This window comes from Triticum aestivum, chromosome 7B (assembly GCF_018294505.1).
Source record: "Triticum aestivum cultivar Chinese Spring chromosome 7B, IWGSC CS RefSeq v2.1, whole genome shotgun sequence".
Taxonomy (NCBI): domain Eukaryota; kingdom Viridiplantae; phylum Streptophyta; class Magnoliopsida; order Poales; family Poaceae; genus Triticum; species Triticum aestivum.
In genome coordinates this window covers 504,298,977-504,317,750 of record NC_057813.1, presented here as the reverse complement: position 1 = coordinate 504,317,750, position 18,774 = coordinate 504,298,977, and positions in this window count along the sequence as shown.

The window sequence follows — 18,774 nt, the reverse complement described above, 5'->3', positions numbered from 1 at the left end:
TGTGTATCTTCTGAAATCTAAGGATGAGGCTTTGAACTTTTTCAAGATCTTTAAAGCTGAAGTGGAAAACCAACTTGATCAAAAAATCAAGAGGCTTAGGTCCGACCGTGGTGGAGAGTATTTTTCTAATGAATTTGATGCTTTTTGTGCGAAACATGGTATAATCCATGAGAGAATGCCTCCCTACTCACCTCAGTCAAATGGGGTGGCCGAAAGAAAGAACCGTACTCTAACTGATTTGGTTAACGCCATGTTAGACACATCGGGTCTCTCCAAGGCATGGTGGGGGGAGGCGATATTGACAGCATGTCATGTCCTAAATCGAGTCCCCACAAAGAACAAAGAGATAACTCCATTCGAGGAATGGGATAAGAAAAGATTAAAACTCTCTTATCTGCGAACATGGGGTTGTTTGGCGAAAGTCAATATTCCAATTCCAAAGAAGCGGAAGCTTGGACCAAAGACTGTGGATTGTGTTTTCCTGGGATATGCTTTTCATAGCATTGGCTATAGATTCTTGGTTGTAAAATCTGAGGTACCTGACATGCATGTCGGTACGATCATGGAGTCAAATGATGCGACTTTCTTTGAAGATATCTTTCCCATGAAGGATATGGCTACCTCATCTAATCAGGAGATGCCTAGTTCATCGAATCAGGAACCAGTTACAATTACCGAACCTGCCATTCCGATGGAACACTTTGAAAGTCCTGTGGAGGAGAACAATGAAGTTCCTACTAGGAGCAAGAGATAGAGGACAGCAAAGTCCTTTGGTGATGATTTTCTTGTGTATCTCATAGATGATACGCCCAGTTCTATTTCAGAGGCCTATGCATCGGAAGATGCTGACTACTGGAAGGAAGCGGTTCGTAGCGAGATGGATTCCATCTTGGCGAATGAAACTTGGGAGATAACTGGTCGTCCTTATGGGTTCAAACCTATAGGATGCAAATGGGTATTCAAGAAGAAGCTTATGCCTGATGGTACTATCAAAAAGTACAAGGCTCGGCTCGTGGCTAAGGGTTATACCCAAAAGGAAGGTGAAGACTTCTTTGATACTTACTCACATGTGGCTCGACTGACCACTATTCAAGCTCCACTTTCACTAGCTGGCTCACATGGTCTTCTCGTTCATCAAATGGATGTTAAGACTGCTTTCCTAAATGGAGAGTTGGATGAGGAAATTTATATGGAACAACCAGATGGGTTTGTAATAGATGGTCAGGAAGGGAAAGTGTGCAAGTTGCTGAAGTCTTTGTATGGACTCAAGCAAGCACCCAAACAGTGGCATGAGAAGTTCGAAAGAACTTTAATAGCTGCAGGCTTTGTTGTGAACGAAGCTGACAAATGTGTGTACTATCGCCATGGTGGGGGCGAGGGAGTTATGCTTTGCTTGTATATTGATGACATACTGATTTTCGGAAAAAATCTGAATGTTATTAAGGAAGTCAAGGATTTCCTATCTTGCTGTTTTGAGATGAAGGATTTAGGAGTGGCTGATGTCATTCTGAACATCAAGTTGTTGAGAGACGATGATGGTGGGATTACATTGCTTCAATCTCACTATGTGGAAAAGATCTTGAGTCGCTTTGGCTACAGTGACTGCAAGCCCTCTCCAACACCATATGATGCTAGTGTGTTGCTTCGAAAGAATCGAAGAATTGCTAGAGACCAATTGAAATATTCTCAGATTATTGGCTCGCTTATGTACTTAGTCAGTGCTACAAGACCTGACATCTCTTTTGCTGTCAGCAAACTGAGCCGGTTTGTCTCAAAACCAGGAGATGTGCATTGGAAAGCTCTAGAGAGAGTTTTGCGTTATTTGAAAGGCACTGCAAATTATGGAATTCACTACACTGGGCACCGAAAGGTGCTTGAAGGGTATAGTGACTCAAACTGGATCTTAGATGCTGATGAGATAAAGGCCACGAGCGGATATGTATTCACTCATGAAGGTGGCGCTGTTTCTTGGAAGTCTTGCAAGTAGACCATATTAACGAGGTCAACAATGGAAGCAGAACTCACTGCACTAGATACAGCTACGGTCGAAGCAGATTGGCTTCGCCGGCTCTTGAATGACTTGCCGATTGTTGAGAAACCTGTACCGAGTATCCTTATGAACCGCGACAATCAAACTGTGATCACGAAAGTGAACAGCTCAACATGAAGTCATCAAAACATGTTCGAGAAGGTTAAAGTCTGTCAGAAAAATGAGAAACTCTGGAGTTATTGCATTGGATTATATCCAAACGTCTAAAAATCTGGCAGATCGTTTCACTAAGGGTCTATCACGTAATGTGATAGATAATGCATCGAGGGAGATGGGTATGAGACCCACAATATGAGTTGTTCACAGTGGTAACCTATTCTTTGTGATCGGAGATCCCGTGAATTAGATGTGGAAGACAAGCTGTTGGTCAACTGGGAGGAGAGTATCCTTACTGTTAAAAATACCACTCCATGAAGATGCAATACTCTCCTAATCTGCATGGCAGGTTGATGTATATCTTAATGTGTTCTAAGTGGCTCTTTGAAGCAGAGATGTTGTCCTGCAGAACATCTTTTGAAGAACACACCTATATGAGTCTGATTGTCAAATGTCGCAATCTATGAGAGTAGGGTTCTCTCTAGTAAACTCATGAAAGGTCACGGAGTATGACGCATAATCTCCACCTGCGGGGAAGACCCACGGTAGCCACGTATCGGTCAAGGCTTTATGTGAAGCTAGATTCACAGAAAACTTGCAGTTCAAGGCCGAGTCAACTGTTCAAGTTGCTTACTAGTGTAGCATAGAGTTCTAGGTGGAAGTTCAACTTAACAGTCTCCACTGCAGTACCGTATATAAAACAGAGTTTTGGAACCAAAGGCAAATTTCTGCGTGCCTCTGGGATTTGGTGGGGAATTGCTGGAATTTAGTCTATTTTGGGCAGCCCAATAACTATTTCAGAAATTCCTAATAAATCCTAGAGGCCCACTCAGTCCATTTGTGCAAGGCAAGGGATACTACTAAAGTTTAATCCCACATTGCTAGTTTAGTGGGAGTTGGACCTCCTTATAAGGGAGGTTCTTTCCCTACTTGTATGAGCATGAGAACAAGAGGGACATCCACGCGCGCTCCTCCTCCGCCGCCCGCCTCGCCACGCCACGCCTCGCCTCGTCATGACGCGCCTCGGGTTGCGGGAATGAGCCGAGCCGATGTCTAATTTTTGCCACGCACTACGGGTATACGAAAGGTCACTTGGGAGCTGAAAAGTTTTTGCGGTAGTGGATAATGAATACGAACGGCGCACCTCTTCGCGTGCTGCCTGTTCACTTCGTCTCCCTCCGTTGCTTCACCTCCCGTCGTAGCCTGTTCGCATCCCTCTCCTGTGCCTATATAAGAGAGGTCGCTCCTCTCCAGAGAGACACATCAGAAGGTCCTCTTCCTCTCACCACACAGTTCCGATCTCTGCGCTGCTGCTGTCTTTCTCATCCCGGCTTGCGGCGTGCACCGCGAGTCGGGACATTATGCCTCCAAAACCGCACCTTTTGAGTCCTGTACGGGAGAAGGATGATAAGGTTTTTGGGGAGCGCTCTGCGCGACTACTGGCTTCTTCGTCACGGACGCCCCGGACTCCGACGACTACTTCCCCGACGACGACTACTTCCCTGACGTCGACGACCTCCTCGACGACATGGCAGGCGAGGACACCGACCCTAAGTCCAGTGCTTCTGCTGCTGCTGTGCCATACGTGTTCTTCTCCTTTCTGTTAGAAGTCCTGCTACAGTTCTTAGCTCTAGTTTCTGCCCTGCGTATGTTAGGTTCTATGTCGTATAAGCAACTTCATCTAGTGTCTGTTCTAAATGCGTTTAGCTCAAGTTCATACATGCAGACGATGTTTACCTTCTCTCTGTCAGATTGCATGACTTGCTTTATATTTGCTATTTTAATCATGATTTATCTATTATTTCCGTTAGCAAAATTATTTGGTAAATTGCTCATATTTCCAACACCTTGTTGAAGGGCTAGTTTTGCCTCAACTACCCGTGAATGGTATTTTTTTTACAGATACCTGAGCTATTGGAGTTGCTTTAATGCAACTAACTAACTCACTGATTCTTCCGGATGTAACAAATTGAACGACTTGACCAGCCGATCTGACTTGATGCAGTCCGTCACGCTTCAGCCACTCACGCTTCTAGCCGCTTCTCACGGTGTTGCTGCCTCCCACAGCATCACAACATCGCACGGTACCTTGGTATCTCATTTCTCCCCATGCTAAGTGAAGCTTCACCGACAAAGAACACCCTAGACTATTTAACCTATATGCAAAACTCAAAACTAAACATGTTGATACATCATGACAAAATTAGTGCTAACACTTTGGACACGTGGGAATGCCGTGGTGTGATTCAACGGTGTGACTCCTGGAGCGATGGACGTACTGCGCCAGGTCCAAAGTAAGGGGGCTAATTGGAGGGCAGCACGGATAATCCTTGCCGCCAGCCTTGTACTCCCTCCGTCTTAAAATAAGTGATTCAATTTTATACTAATTTTAATATTCCCATCGTCCCATAATATAAGAGCGTTTCTTACATTACAGTACAAAACTAGTATAAATTTGAGTCACTTTAGATGGGTGGAGATGTAACAAGTAGTCGGTTTTACATAATTTTTGTTTCTGCCTTCTACTTTGAGGGCATTGTAGCCGTTCATCAGAATTGTATCGGTCGTCTGACCCTTCCTTTTAATCTTTGAATGTGTCATTGAAAAGAAAAACAAACGAGTTTTGTACTGCCAGTGATCACATTCTGTCTACAAGTGCTCTAGCTCCACCCAAGCATGCATGAAGGCAACAGAAAATAAAAATATTGAATAGAAGATATGGTTGAGTAACAAGATGATAATAAACGTATCCTCAGGACACGTTTATTTTTTCAATTTCTTAGAAAAGGAGGACTACTCCTGGCATTTGCATCTGGGCAATGCATGCAACCATTTTAGTGATTATTCACAAAGACCTTAGAAAGTAGTACATCAGGTAGTCTGAAGCCACCATCTTAACAACATCTGTCGCTACTCTTACCCACATGATGAAGGAGTGCCCATCCGAGCCTAATAACAAACAGACATCACACAAATGCCTAACATCTAAAGCCGGAGATCCTAACCAAGCCACATACTGAGTTTGGAGCACAAACCGGTCCAACACATTTTCATATGTGGTCGCCGCCAGCTTCCACCTTAGGCCATGTTTATGGTCTGGCCAGCGGCAAGTTCTCCGTCTCCGGCGCTATAGCTTTAGTAAATAGAATGGTCTTGTTTTTTTTTTAACCGAGCTTTACCCTTTTTCATTGCAAGAGTACGGAAACACAATCAGTTCAGTTTGTAAATAGAATGGCCTTGTGGCGCAGTGGTCGGCCATGCATGCAAGTAGTTACGCAACTTGCTATGATGGTCTCAAGGCAGCAGAAAATCTTGAAACATGGGAGTAATATGAGAGGTTTCGTGCAGTCGTACTACCGATGGCGACATGCTCCTGAGGTGCCGACAAACAGAGCTTTCACGTAGACCGAGCTGTCTAAACGCGAGACTTTATCACTCATCTAGCTAGCAGCTAGACCTAGTGAGGTTTGATCAATCCTGTGGAACAAGAAATTAACCTTGCTTACCGGAGAGTCTCATGCAGATAAGAGGCGAAATAATGTGCCAAAGGTGAAAGTTTGTCGCAATATACTTTTTAGTTCACAAACAAACGATATTTTATACATCAACATTAACTACTAATTCTTACTTGGATGTTAATCTTTGGACACCAATATACATATGACGTTCCCTTGGGGCGGTTTCCTGAGAGAACCATTGTTCCCCCAACAAGGTAGAAATGAACGAATGTTTTCATTCACTCAAAAAGAAAACACGAAAACACTCCTATCGACTGTATCATAATTGTAATGCGAAACAGATAAATTTAGCATGCTGTTACATAAGGATTAGGCATGTTTCTAAAGTAAAAATTGTCATGCTGTATATATAATAAGATTGTCAAAAAATTATCATGTTGCAGCAGAGTAATTGCCATGCAATTTTGGGATTTTTCATTATCGTAGCATGGAGAATTATCATCCTAAAAGAACAAAAATGATGAAAATTGCCATGCTCAGGATTCATCATGCTAGCTCAAGGGAATTGACATGCTATATCAAAAGAAAAAAGTGAGAATTGCCATTGTCTAAACAGAAATTGCCATCCCCAAATGTGTTCGCTCATGTTGCTATCCCGAGAGAACCATTTAGTGTTGTCGGCTCTTATTTTGCTCAGAGGGGTACGTCGGGACGAGCAGTTTAGGATTCGTGCGCGGGATCCTACATGCCGAAGGGCGTTCGCTCGGAACCCTTAAAAATTCGATGGTAGTTCTATAACATTAGGGTAATCTTTTGGATTTACGAACGTACCACCTAAAGAGTCTAAATCAATAGATTAGTCTTCTTTAGCTTATTTATATTTTTCTATTGGCTCACAATTTTTTACAAAAGCAGCAAGGATGTCGTCACATAGATATGAAGACACAATCCATCAAGACAAGCAAGGAAACTATGTAAGATAAATAACAAGAGAGATAATAAAAATGCTACTAAACCTATTGCGAGAATATACCTCCCGGACAATGGGGCCAGAAAACAGCTAACCTTTGTTCAAGGTGCTAATATTGGGCTTCCCCATATGCGAGTTTGTAGCAAGCAATGGTGTTTTCCTCAGTGAGAAACCAAGGTATCAATCTGCGAAGATACAAGTGCTTGCAACAGTTGGATATCCTGTAACACAAATAAAACCTCTTGTGCCCTCAACAATCCTAATAAGGGTGTCAATCCCTACTAGTCTTGCTAGTGAACAAGTCTACTAAAAGTTAATGAGTGATAACTATATTTGGTATTTTTGGAATTAAATAAAACAGGAAATAAAATAATTTATAAATGTTGTTGAAAGGTGATTCTTATGATGGAAACTGGACCGCGGTTCATAGGTTCACCAAGTGTAACTCTCGAATGCGGAAATGTATGAATGGCGACTTTTTCATGTGTATAAGTGCAATATGAAACAATCATGTTCATGCCAGACAAGTAAACATTGTGAGAATATATATATAGACAATATGTCCAAAATACTAAAGCCCGAAATCCATATGCATCTTTAGCTAAATAGCCCGTAAATAGACTGAGATACTTTGCATCATCTAGACATTAAGTGTAAACATGGATAATTGCAGTTAGAATAGGAGATTATTCATCCTCTACTAACACTTAACTCTTAGTGGCAACAGTTCTTGCAAGCCTTTTTCATTTTCTATCACTATGGTAGATTACTTGCAAGACTTGAACCCAACTAATGAACACCTTTTCCACTACTGGCTACTGGTCTACCACTAGTGCAGAAACGGGCTATAGTCCCGGTTCGTTTTTTTTATTTTTTTTAGAAAAGGAGGATGACCCCCGGCCTCTGCATCTGGGCGATGCATACGACCATTTTATTAATTATTCTCACAAGATCTTACAAAGTAATACAACAGTAAGACTAAAGCCGCCGTCTAAGCATCTCTATCCAGCTGATGAAGGGGCGCAGATAGCCTGGGCCTAATACCAAACAGACATCGCAGCCAAACGTAACATCTAAGACCTGAGAACCCATCCAGGATGCCTGCCGGGCATGAGTCTCACCGGTCCGGCGTGCACTCAGATGCCGCCGCTGCCAACTGCCATCGCTCCATCTTCAGAACTGTACTGATGCATCAACCTTGCTCGGTCTAGCTATCGTCGACGCCACCACAGCGCCAAACGACATCTCCTCCCTGGGCGCAAACAGTTGAGCACGCCGCGGTCGCCGCTGATACACCTCAGCGCCATGCTGCCAGGTATCACCAGCCGACACAGCTTGAAGTCCTTGGAAGATCTGTCGTGCGTAGCACCTGCCGACCAGGCATGACAAAGCGTAGCACCTGTCGGTCAGGCATGACTTGACACCACCACCGAAGCTCCGTGCAAGACGAAGCCGCTCCACCTCCTGCCTCTGACATCCAGCGCTGCTCCGCAAACGATGCTCCCAAGAGAGAAACGACACCGCAGTGCCGCCATCGTTCTATCTGGAACAACAGATCGTAGGGTTTCCCCCGGAGCAGCACGAGTGGGTCGACAATAGTTACACGACGATGCCTTCATCAAGGTAACGGCGAGAATGCCGCCATCGCCTGCCATCGGCTCGGTTTTCATCGGCAACCATGTCTCCCCTACTCGCAGCCGGGACAAGATGATGGATCTCGAGATCCGATCACCAAGCCTCTGGCTGGCCATCTCGGGAAGAAGATGACCACCATGTCCACCAGTGTCACCACGCTGGGCATGCGTCACCGCCGGCACCCCCATGGTGCCTAGAGGCCGACCAGCCCCGACGAAACCCATGCCTTGCCAGCCGCCATGGCCCAGACCCCGGCACCACCAGATCCAGATCGGGTCGGGGTCCAGGGCCCCAAGCCGCAACCGCCGTGGGGGCAGCACCACTGGACGGTGACTAGCCCTCCAGCCCGACGCCGAGTCATCGCCGGAGCTCCACCGCGCCACGCCGCCAAGCCGCCGCCGGGATAACTCGCGCCGCCACTAGAGAAGCCGCAACTGCCGCGCGTTGGAGAGGCCTCAGGCCGCAGCTGCCCCACCGCCAGGCAGGGGCGCCGCCACCCAGCACGCACTCTGCTGCGCCGCTGGGCCCCGCCCAGCCCAGCGTCGTCCCGCGCCGTGCCGTCCCGTGCCGGACGCCAACCACGAGGAGAGGGGCAAGATCCCCGCCGCCACCAATGCGGGCCGGTCTTTGCCCGGTGGCGCTGTGCGGTGGCGGCGGGGGGAGAGATCGACGAGGGAGGACGAGGGGCGGCGGCTAGGGTTTCCCCCGAGGACGCTAGCGGGAGCGGCTCGGGGGTCGGGGATCGGGTCGGGGGCTCGCGCAATGAATTATAGTCCTGGTTCGTAAGGCCCTTTAGTGCCAGTTCTGGAATCGGCACTAAAGGGCGGGGACTAAATGCCCCCCTTTAGTCCCGGTTCAATACGAACTGGCACTAAAGGCCCATCACGTGGCACGAGCCCGTGCCGGGGGTTGAGAGAACTTTAGTCCCGGTTGGTAACACCAACCGGGACTAAAAGGTTTAGGGGTTTTTGTTTTTATGATTTATTTTTCCTTTTAATTTTGTGTTTCCATTTAATTCTTTTTCATTTGAAACATATTTTACGCTACTACATATTGTACACGTTATGCATATATATAAATAGAATTTCTCATAGAACTGATCATATATATATATCATCGAATTTCTCGCACGACCATTCACGCACACACACACACATATATATATATACACAAGCTGGTATATACAATTTCTCCTACAATTTGCAGATCATGACATGGAGGCATTACTGCGGTAGCGGGTAATGAAATTCTCCTTTGGGATCTATGACCTTGTCGAGCAAAAATCCCACTATTTCCTCTTGAATCGCTCGTACGCGATTCTCTGATAGGAGCTTATCCTACATGTCCTTCATCTTTAAAAGAAGGAGATCAATATGCATGTATTAGTTGTGTGTGTGTATATTATATAATGATGTAAAAATTATGAATAGTGTTCTGGCAAACGTACCCATTATTGTCTATCATCTCTGCTCCTTTCGGACGCCATCATACGAATGCTCTCGCAAACGTAGAATGCGCATAAATCATCCCCCGACGCCTGCTTCAGGGCCTTTACTAGAATAGAATCAATGAGATAATAATTAATTAATCAAGCATGATAATGTTATTGAAACTAGAATTAAAGAGATGTTAGCTAGCTAGCTAGTACTACTTAATTAATTACCTTGGGTCGACCCCATGTCACCCTTTGTTTCCATTAGCCATCATTGTGTTTGATGAACTTTTCCCAAGCCCTGCCTGCCGGCAAAGAAAATGAATACATGAGTTATTAATTAGTTGATATCAGGAAATGACGAACTTAAAGAGGCTGACATATAGTTCGATAATGATTGAAATTACCTGTCGACCATCTCCTTCATGATTTGGTAGTCAGTAGTTTGTTTAAGTAGTGAGTCCTGTGCTTCAACTTTTCCCTCGTCAACTTGAATGATTAACAAGATACAGTGGAAACTGCATGCGCACAAGTTTGCATGTATAAATTAAGCGGGCATGTGCATAACTCATCAACTACCCTAATTAAATCCTATACACTTATTAACATCTAGCTAGTAAGCAAAAACAGAATTTCTAGTACAAGACAGTGTGACTCACCCGAAGTTGTAAGGAAGTAGTATATCTGGATATGTATTTAGGTGCTTCAAGAACTCTAGCAAGCTTTTCTCTGTGTATGGTCGATCATATTCATGTGTCCATGTCTCTTCATTAATGGTATTTGGGCCAATGAACCCAATGCCATAACATCCAACTTTTTTCATATCATACATCTTCATTCTGCATAATACCATAGAAAAGAATATAGTGAGGATAATTATAGGTAATGATCAATGAGCACTACAGCTAGCTAGAGACTTAATTAAATTACAGAAAGAAATCACTTACAGACAATAGCAACTGACGATAGATTTTCGAGTGTGTCTTGATTGAATAACTAAAAGATTTCGTGAAACTCAAACCACAAATCTTTTTCATGGAAGTAATGCTCTGACCTGACTTTCACCATGAGGGACTCTCGATCGGTAGTCTTGGTTTGTTTCATGTACCATTCATGCAATTCATACATTCTCGTTGAGAGCTTCTTGATTTCCTCAGGCTTGACCATAGGTTGGCCGCGGGCATATTTCCGTTTTACTTCATCCTCTTTAATAGTATCTATGGGATCGAGCTCTAGGAGTTGATAAATAGTGACACCGGCCTCTTCAGCCATCCTTCTATGAGCGTCGGTTATTACCAGCTGATCGGCGCCGGTACTCACATGTGTTGGTGGTACAATGAGAGGGGGGGGGGGTGTCGATTGCACCACCTGTTCTCCCAGCTGGGGAACAATTTTCTCGCTTTTTTGGCAGCTACTTGGCTTGAGCTCGAGATCGACTCCTTTTTTTGTGCTTGATACGACTTCTTGATTTGGCGCTCATAGTTTGAGTCAAACATGCTTGGGAGCTAATGCTTTAGCCATATGAATAAAGTGGTCAACGACATGCTCAGGTACAATCTCCTTTGGCGGCGGTGGAGGTTTTGGTCCAAAATGGGCCCTCAGTTGGGCATGCACTTAGGCTTCATTTTCCTCCCCAGTCAGGTCGTAAGGCCGACGAGTAAGAGGATTGAGGCTTGGAACAAATTGGTATCTCTTGCCTCCTGTACTTGTACCGCTAGCCGCCGGAGCTACGGCATCTCTCTTCCAATGTTGCTTAGGCGGCGGAGACGGCTGGCGCAGTTCCTGACTTGGAGGAGGACTGGGCCGACGCGGTGCCGGACTTGGAGGAGAAGGAGTGGGCTCACACGGTGCCGAACTTGGAGGAGTAGGAGTGGGCTCATGCGTTGGCGGACTTGGAGGAGCAGGAGTTTGCAGAGGCGGTGGCTGACTTGGAGGAGCCGGAGTCGTCTATTGAGGCTGTGGTGGACTTAGGGGAGGAGCCGGCTGACGAGGTGTCGGTGGCCTTGGAAAGACGATGCAATCCGTTCTCCATAGAATGATATTATGTATGGCCTCTCCTAGTGTGCGCTCGTCGTCACCTCCAGGAATGTCAAGCTCTAGCCCCGAATATTGTGCCACCACTTCATCAACCGCGACACGAGCATAGCCAGCTGGAATCGGATTGAAATGGAAGGTTGCTTCAGGGGGATTTGTATAAGAAACACCGTCCTCCACCTTCATGGATATGTTCTTCATTTTAAAGTGTAGCTCACAATTAGTGTTATCCATGATGTCATCCAGAGGGTATCTATCCAGCAATATCTCATCGCCCGGGGCGGAACCCATGCTACTTCTCGACATGGATGGGATGGTGCTATCCAATGCCAGATCCGCTAGTTGCTCCCGCTGCTGAGACCCCCTTTCCTGGCTAATTTTGTCGATCTGCTACCACTGCCACTGGAAAGCGAGTGCCAACTCTGCGTGCGCTGATTCTAGGCCTTGAAGGCGGTCTTCTTCCTGCTTCCTCTGCTCCTCCTCCAACTTCCTCTTCTTCTCCTCCACCATCTTCCTTCTCGCACAACTTCCATAGTCGGCATTCCAGTCCGCAAACCCCTCAAACCACGGAACAACACCTTCAGGGTTCTTTAGGATGCGTGTAAGCTCGTCGTTGTCTCTATTGGGCGTGAACACCCCGGTTAGTGCCTCTTCTACTGCAACAAGTAAACTGTCGGTTGCTTCTTAAAGACTTGCCCGCTCCAAAACCTCGCTTGTCTTTGAGTCCAACTTTCCCCCATGCGCATAGAACCAAGTCCTGACCCTAGGGGGCCAGCTCAATGTAACTGGAGTGACCCCTGCATCCACCATCTCTTGCTCAGCGAGATCCCAATTAGGCCGGGCCACCTCGTAGCCACCTGTCCTAAGCTTATGGTGCCATATCTTTTTCGCGGCAATGATCTTGTTTATTCTCGACAGTTCTTGAGCTACTTCCGATTCCTTGGATTTCATGAAAGCTTTCCAGTAATCTCTTGCCTTCTCCAGTGTTCCCTTGAATTCTGGAGTCTTCTTTCCTCCTTCGACGTACTTGTTCCATATAGTTTTCTTGTGGTTGTTGAACGCTGTCGCCATCTTCCTAAGAGCAACATTCTTGACTTTCTCCACATCTGCAGCTGTGAAATGATCTGGTAGCATGAAATGTGACATGAGAGATTCCCAAAACCAATCTTTTGCTCTTTGGTCGACAAAAGTAAGATCTGGACGTTCATTTGCTGGCTTCTTTCATTCTTGAATGGAGAACAGGATTTGGTCCTTCGCAAGAACTCCGCACTGACAAATGAACTTGCCCGCATTCTTCTTAGGCTCGTGCGGTTCACCATTAGATTTGATGGCATCAATGTTGTACTTTACCCCATCCTTCAACTTTTTGGCCGGGCCTCGCACTGTCCTGCTGCCTGTAGAAGATTTGCTCAATCTGGAGGGCTGAAAGAAGAAAGATTGATTCATTAATATATATAAAAATCAATTAAAACATGTGATGATCACCAGATGCCTACTTATATAAATATACCTTGCCGGTGTTTGTTATTTGAAGATCATCATAGTTCTGGACTTCATCCCTTCGTTCGTCTTCATCTAATATCATATCACCCTCCTCGGTATTGTTAAGATATTGTGAGCTGTCATCTTCTTCATTCTCATCTAGCCGGCTTGGGGAGCGTATGATCTCGAACATGGCCTCTTCTCCTTCTCTGCCGGTATTGTCCGCCATAGCTTTTATTTAACTAATCCAGAAGAAATATAAAACAATTTAGTACGCATCTCAAATAAGAGTAGATAATTGATATGCATCTCGAATAATAGTAGATAGTAGATATGCATCTCGAAAGATAAAACTGAAGCATAGTAGATAATATGCATCATCGAATATAATCTCGAATACATCGTCTCGAATATTGTCAAATAATATAATCTCGAATACATCGTCTCGAGTATCTCAAATAAATCACTAGCTAATGAAGATCGAATACTATCGAATAATCTAGTTGAGTCGCGGTGGACACCAAAGAGAAGGAACCACCACACGATCATAGCTCGGGTGAGATCCCTGAAGAACCTGCCAGGTATTGGAGAACCTGACATCCAACGCAACCATGTAGCGATGGACATGCTCGTCCTCCTCCCTGACACGGTGACGTACCACCTCCGCGGGGGACCCCAACCTCCACACTGAATGTGGCCCACGCGCCCGCCACCAAAGAAGCTCCGGGTCGACGACGGGACCCGGGTTCCTCACCAAGATGCATGCCCCTGAAGGTAGCACCTCCCAGTGCTAGCCTGGCGAAGCCCAGTCCCGGACATGGCGCCTCTGAAGTAGGTCATCGTGGCGAACGGGTCGATGACGAGGATGCGGGCCGGGCATAGTGACGCCGATAACAAATTCTATGCAAATATGTAACATTTTTTAATGTTTGGCTAGGAACAAGATTCAGAATCATAATGGATACTCTTAACCTTTAAGGGATTTAACAAAATGGCGCCATTCTAGATGTGTAGAAGATGGTCCATATTTTTCCTGATCTCATCTACCCTTCTATATGTCACGTTGTCTAGTGTCAAAGGATTCAAGAAAACCATGGCTTCATCATTAGCCAGAAGTAACATACGCATAATGGTACGAAGCTCTCCAAGTTGTTTTGGAACGGAGTCCCGGATAGGATAATTAGCTTTTTGGTACGAAGTTCAGCAAGAGCCTTCCGAATATCGCTATTTGGAAGACCTTTGCTGAAATTCGTACCAAAAAGCAAATTATTCTATCCAGAACTCCGTTCCAAATACAACTTTGAAGAGCTTCGTAGCATCATACGCCTGTTACTTCCGGCTAATGATGAAGCCATGGATTTCTTCGATACTCTGGCAGACAACGTGACATATAGAAGAATATATATAGATGAGATCAGAAAAAATTGGATCAACTTGTGCACATCCATAATGGGGGCATTCTTATGTCAAAATTCAAAATTTGACATATATGATCAAATGTTGAATATGTCAAAATTCAAACTTTGACATATGATCAAATGTTGCATATGTCAAAAATTCAAACTTTGACATATGATCAAATATTGTTGCATATGTCAAAATTCAAACTTTTACATATATATGATCAAATGTTGCATATGTAAAAATTCAAACTTTGACATATATATGATCAAACTTTGACATATATACATCTAATCATCTAATCAAAATTTATCTAATTAACATTTATATATCTATATATACGGGATCAAAAACTTTTTTCTATACATCAAAATCGCATCTAATCATCAAACTTTTTTCTATACATCAAAATTGCATCTAATCATCAAACTTTTTTATATACATCAAAATTGCATCTAATCAAAATTCTTGCATCTATACATATCTAATCATCAAATAATTTTCTATACATCAAAATTGCATCTAATCAAAATTCTTGCATCTATACATATCTAATCATCAAATAATTTTCTATACATCAAAATTGCATCTAATCATCTATACATATCTACACAAAATTGCATCAAAAATAATTGTGTGTGTGTGTGCACACGCGCGTGCGTGTGTGTGTGCGCGGGTTGGATGGGCGCGGCCATGGTGGCAGGGGCTCACAGCGGGCGAGGGCCGGTGAGGCGAGGCGACGGGGGCGGCAATGGGGGCAGCGTACGGGGGCGGCGACGGGGACGGTGACGGGAACGGGGGCAGCGACAGGGACGTCGATGGCGTGCGACGGGGGGCAACGATGGCGGCGGCAACGGGGGGCAGCGGCGATGTCTATCAAAGCAGAGGAGACGAAGAAGAGAAGAATAAACTGATTTTTTGAAGTGTTTGCTTATATAGGAGGGACCTTTAGTCCTGGTTGGAGCCACCAACCGGGACTAAAGGCTGGTGGTTGCGCAGGCGTGGTGCAGGGCAAGTTTAGTCCCACCTCGCTTAGTGATACATCTCCAACATATCTATAATTTTTGATTGTTCCATGCTATTATATTACCCGTTTTGGATGTTCATGGGCTTTACTTTACACTTTTATATCATTTTTTGGGACTAACCTACTAACCGGAGGCCCAGCCCGAATTTGCTGTTTTTTTGCCTATTTCAGTGTTCGAAGAAAAGGAATATGAAACGGAGTCCAGACGGAATAAAACCTTCGGGAGCGATCTTTCTGGAACAAACACAATCCAGGGGACTTGGAGTGGACGTCAAGCAGCGAACGAGGCGGCCACGAGGGTGCCCTGCGTGGCCCCACCCTCGTGGGCCCCTCGAGCGTCAAACGACATACTTATTCCTCCTATATATATCCACGTACCCCGAAAACATCCATGATCACCACGAAAAACTATTTTCACCGCCGCAACCTTCTGTATCCGCGAGATCCCATCCTGGAGCCTTCGCCGGCGCTCCGTCGGAGGGGGAATCGACCATGGAGGGCCTCTACATCATCTCCAAGGCCTCTCCGATGAGTTGTGAGTAGTTTACCACAGACCTTCGGGGTCCATAGTTATTAGCTAGATGGCTTCTTCTCTCTCTTTGAATCTCAATACAGAGTTCTCCTCGATCTTCTTGGAGATCTATTTGATGTAACTCTTTTTGCGGTGTGTTTGTCGAGATCTGATGAATTGTTGGTTTATGATCAAGTTTATCTATGAGAAATAATTGAATCTTCTCTGAATTCTTTTATGTGTGATTGGTTATCTTTGCAAGTTTCTTTGAATTATCAGTTTGGTTTGGCCTACTAGATTGATCTTTCTTGCAATAGGAGAAGTGATTAGCTTTGGGTTCAATCTTGCGGTGTCCTTTCCCAGTGACAGCAGGGGCAGCATGGCACATATTGTATTGTTGCCATCGAGGATAAAAAGATGGGGTTTATATCATATTGCTTGAGTTTATCTCTCTACATCATGCATCTTTCTTAATGCGTTACTTTGTTCTTTATGAACTTAATACTCTAGATGCAGGCAGGAGTCGGTCGATGTGTGGAGTAATAGCAGTAGATGCAGGCAGGAGTCGGTCTACTTGTCACAGACATGATGCCTATATACATGATCATGCCTTGATAATCTCATAACTATGCACTTTTCTATCAATTGCTCGACAGTAATTTGTTCACCCACGGTAATACTTATGCTATCTTGAGAGAAGCCACTAGCGAAATCTATGACCCCCGGGTCTATCTTTTATCATATAAGTTTCCCATCTACTTTTATTTGGATCTTTTACTTTTCAATCTATATCATAAAAATACCAAAAATATTTATCTTATCTTATTATCTCTATCAGATCTCACTTTTGCAAGGTACCGTGAAGGGATTGACAACCCCTTTATCGCGTTGGTTGTGAGGTTCTTTGTTTCTGTAGGTGCGTGTGACTTTTGAGGAGCCTCCTACTGGATTGATACCTTGGTTCTCAAAAACTGAGGGAAATACTTACGCTACTTTGCTGCATCACCCTTTCCTCTTCAAGGAAAAACCAACGCAATGCTCAAGAGGTAGCAAGAAGGATTTCTGGCGCCGTTGCCAGGGAGGACTTCGCTCAAGTCAAGACATACCAAGTACCCATCACAAACTCATCTCCCTCGCATTACATTATTTGCCATTTGCCTCTCGTTTTCCTCTCCCCCACTTCACCCTTGCCGTTTTATTCGCCCTCTCTTTCCAGTTCGCCTCTCTCTCTCGCTTGCCTTTTGTTTGCTCGTGTGTTAGATTGTTTATCTTGTCATCATGGCTAGTCCTCCTATCCTCGTTATTACTCCCGAGCATGAAGTTCTCAATTTTAAACAAAGGGGGGAGAAAATTTAAAGGATGCTTGGCATAGAATTTGCAATGCTAAAAATAGATCTATTAGGAAGCTCTCTACTTCCGTTCTTCTTCGCAATTTTTATGTAGGCATTACTCCGTGGAATAGATGCATCCTTGATACCATTACCGGAGGGGATTTTTTGAGTAGCCATACTTTTGGTGCTTATAATGCTATGTTAGATTTGTTTGGCCCACCACCTCTTTTGGCTAATGGAACTGTTTTAACATTGGAACATGTGATGCAAAGGCTTGAAATTATTGAAAATGAAGTTGCCACTGTTGAGTTGATTGAAAATTTGGATACAAAGATTCATAACCAAATTACCCATTATGGATCTAGGGTTGGAGTTACTTTGAATTTTTTTGAAGAGAAAGAACCTATAGTTAATGAAAGAATAGATCTAGATTCTACGAGAATCAGTAAACTTGAGGATATTATTAACAACTTAGGGTCGGCCTTTTCATCCGTGAAAAATACTCCAACTCCTCCTACCAAAACTGCCAAATTTAGTTATGTTCCTAAAAATAAGGGTGAATCTTCTAGTAAGGAAAATGCGGATCTCAAATCAATAAGTGTTCACCCCAATTGTCTCTATCATAAAGGAACCTTTTGCTTCGAATAAATTTCTTGATTTCTTGCCTAGGAGTTTAATAATGGAGAAAGAAACTCCTAAGGACTATAAGTCCTCTATTGAAGATTTGAAAACTAAAGATGGCAACACTTAGATCTATTATCGCTTTTATGCCTAGCTGTGGGCGTTAAACGATAGCGCTTGTTGTGAGGCAACCCAATTTTATTTTAGTTCCTTGATTTTTGCTTGTGTTTAGTAATAATTTTTCATCTAGCTTCTGTTTAGATGTGGTTTTATGTTTTAATTAGTGTTTGTGCCAAGTAGAACCTATAGGATAACCTACGGTGATAGTTAATTTGATTCTGCTGAAAAACAGAAACTTCCGCACGCACGAAAATAATTTTAGTAAATCACAGAAAGGTGATTTTGCGTTGATTATTTTTTCTTTAGATCAATAAACAAATTTCCCAGGACTTCCTATTTTGGTAGGAGTTTTAGAGTTCCATAAGTATTTGAAAGTTACAGATTTCTACACACTGTTCTGTTTTTGACAGATTCTGTTTTTCGTGTGTTGTTTGCTTATTTTGATGCATCTATGGCTAGTATCGGGGGGTATGAACCATAGAGAAGTTGGAATACAGTAGGTTTAACACCAATATAAATAAATAATGAGTTCATTATAGTACCTTATGTGGTGGTTTTTCTTTCTTGCACTAACGGAGCTTATGAGATTTCCTGTTGAGTTTTGTG